The sequence below is a fragment of the Sus scrofa genome, chromosome 2 (genome assembly GCF_054392235.1).
Source record: "Sus scrofa isolate SSC_HxYL_T2T_F1_AM1 chromosome 2, Sscrofa_HxYL_maternal_Yorkshire_Landrace_v2.0, whole genome shotgun sequence".
Taxonomy (NCBI): domain Eukaryota; kingdom Metazoa; phylum Chordata; class Mammalia; order Artiodactyla; family Suidae; genus Sus; species Sus scrofa.
Window position 1 is genome coordinate 53,244,823 of NC_139384.1, and position 3,327 is coordinate 53,248,149.

Below are 3,327 nucleotides of genomic sequence, written 5' to 3' on the forward strand. Positions count from 1 at the left end.
TTTGGATGTAGCTGGAAGAGAAAGAATAGAACTTGTGTGTTGCATTTTCAGACATGGAAGGGAAATACGTGGACTTACATCAGTGATTTGAGCTTCCTACAACCCAGAATCAGTACAGACTATTGCTTAATAAATCCCAATGCTTATTCGTTTGTCCACTAATTTTATTCTTACTGCAGTCATTCTATTTACTATGTTCTATTATCCCAACATTTTTTCAATACGTGATTAGCCTCATTAACATTTCTACCTTTCTTGTGAACTTTAGCCTGTAAAATATTTACACCCAATGTAAGATCAAGCACACTGTATTTGTAATAAAAGGCCAGAACAAATGATACTTTGCTGACTGTTGAAATTAGCAGACCCACTGGAGCTACAGATTATCTTCATTATGCTTTTTGTGTTTGTGTGTGTGTGATTTAGGCACTTACAGTTTTGGGGAATGTTGGAATGATCCTATTAATCAGGATGGATTCCCGACTTCACACACTCCATGTATTTCTTCCTGGCTAATCTGTCCTTTGTGGACACTTGTTACTCATCCACCATTACTCCAAAGATGCTGGTAGACTTATTATCAGAAAAGATAAACCATCTCCTTTGCTGGCTGCTTCCTGCAGATGTTCTTCTTTATAGACTTTGGCACAACTGAATGCATAATTTTGGAGTGAGTAGCCTATGACTGTTATGTGGCCATATGCAACCCTCTACTTTATACCCTGAATATGTCCAGGATAGTTTGCATAAAAAAGAAGTGGCAGGAGGGGCTCTTAGTGCAGGACTGTTGAACTCCATGGTTAGTACAAGTTATGTAAGCAGTTTGCTGTTCCTCAGGGCCAATGTCATCTTTTACTTCTTCTGTGACATCCCTCAAATTTTTAAACTGTCATGTTCTGACATACACCCGAATGAAAGCATCTTATCCACTTTTGCTGATGTGAATATGATTGGGAATCTCCTGGTGATCCTCACCTCCTACTCCTACATTCTCTTCTCCATCTTTCATATGCATTCAGGGGAGGGGAGGCAGAGGCACAAAGCATTCTCAACCTGTGCCTCTCCCCTGAGAGCTATCATTCTGTTCTATTCCATTGCTATCTATACTTACCTGAGATCTACTTCCAGCTACTCCCTGAATCAGAACAAAGTAGCTTCCATGTTCTACACAGTGGTGATCCCCATGCTGAACCCTTTCATCTACAGCCTCAGGAATAAGGAAGTAAAGAAGGCCCTATGGAACGTAATTACTGGGAATATGGTCCCTTCATTTCTGTTACTATTTTGTTAGTTTACTGAACTAAATTGTGTATTAATGAAGTTAGTGAACTTCAAATGGTAGATCAAGTTTATAGTTAGAATATATCAGGATACTTTCTAAGTAATCATGTTCTAATATTACTCAAGAATGAGTATGTAATTAGGTAGAAATTACCAAGCTTATGTAGGAATATGGACATTTTAATCTAATCATTTTTTATTCCCATTAGGTTCTCAAAAATATGAATTATTTATAAATTAATCTTGTTTAGGGAAATAAAAGATTAAGTATTTAGAGACAAAAGTAACAATAGCACATGAAACTAACCATTGTAGAATACTTATACTTGTCCAGTTAATTTTTTTCTGAAGGACTTTTGACCATTTACAGTTTGTAAGTGATTATTTGAATCTAAAACTTCACAGGTTCTGGAGTTCCCCTTGTGACACAGTGATTTAATGATATCGTTTGTCTCTGTGAAGGCACCCATTTAATACCCAGCTCCTGGCAGTGGGTTAATGATCTTGCATTGTTACTGTTGCAGGACTTATGTACAGGGTGACAAGACACTGTGGCCTTTTTGCCAGGAAGTAGGGTTTATTCATACTGGCACTGGCTCAAAGTGGTTTCATATCTATAAGGCTGAGACCCAAACACAGTGGAACACCACCTTATATACCCCTGTTAGGTTGTTTTTTTTTTTTTTTTTTTTTACCCTTTGGTCCCTTTGTCTCCCTTATAATGTAACATACATTCTGTAATTTCTGAGTGGACAATTATAGGTTTGCTTGTGCCCACAGATGCAAGTTATGTTACATTGTTACAAAACCACGCATGCACATACTTGTGCTGATGTTGCATGTTGCCTTCCCTTTGCTCTGCGAGGGTCCTTCCCCCTCCCCACTACATTTCCCCTTTGATGCTCTGAACCCTTTCTCAGGGTCAAAGAGCATTCTCTTGGGCTAGGGGTTTATATTTCCATAGTATCATCATATGTGTGGCCATTTTTCTTTTGACCATGGCCTCAATGAATCCAGAGACAGATCTTATAACTAGAGGAGTCAGACAGGGTAAGATCAGGCAGCCTCCCAAGATCATGAGAATGATATCTATGAGGGTTTTGAATCCCCTAAAGGTTGAAAACCATCCCCCCAAAAGCTCTCAAGGGCTCTAGCCATTCCAAGTTTGTACAGGGACATGTGCCACTTTTTTTTTGGTTTGTTTTTTAGAGCTGCACCCATGGCATGTGGAGCTTCTCAGGCTAGGGGTCTAATCAGAGGTACAGCTTCTGGCCTATACCACAGCCACAGCAACACCAGATCCAAGCCATGTCCACAACCTACACCACAGCTCACAACAATGCTGGATCCTCGACCCACTCAGCAAGGCCAGGGATAGAACTGGCAACCTCATGGTTCCTAGTCGGATTTGTCTCCACTATGCCACAATGGGAACTCTGACATGTGCAACTTTTTTAATGTTGCTGGCTATGTTAGTTATAGCCTGGCCATTGTCATCTATCTGGAGGCAGCAGCCCAAATGGTTAAATTTCATACATACTCCTCCTTCCTCTGTTAATAGGTAATCTAAGGCAAAGTGTTCCTGGTAAATAGCTGTATGCATTTGCGATTGTTGTTTTGCCATGAGTTCCAGGGCTGTGGCTGTTTGGTTAGTAATAATTTCCAGTGCTGCCTGTAACCTGATGATTCAATTGAGCATGTATATAGGGGTTCTGTAGCCCCAACTTCCCTCTTGTTCCCAAGTGGCTAGACCATATGTATCAACAATTTTCTGGGGTGGCCACTTAATTTTACCCCATCCTAGGGAACTCCTTTTGGTTCTAACCTTTAGGCACTGATAAAGAGGAACCCTTAATTTTTTCTTCCTCATGGTTAGGCAGGAGCAAAACCACCAGTTGGATTATTTCACGGGTACAATTCTCTTTTCATTGAGTGGGGCGTTGTGTATATGCTCTTTTTTTCCATGTATCAGAAACAACCTATCAGGTGCACTCCAGTGTTCATGGTTGCTAAGAGTAAGGTTGTCTCAGTATTTACTAATTTCAG

The 3,327-nt window shown here is 40.2% G+C and overlaps 1 pseudogene; it reads left to right on the forward strand.

Moving 5' to 3' along the window:
* The first annotated feature begins 352 nt into the window (after positions 1–352).
* Positions 353–1,291, forward strand: LOC110259570 (olfactory receptor 5F1-like; annotated as a pseudogene).
* The last annotated feature ends 2,036 nt before the right edge of the window (positions 1,292–3,327 follow it).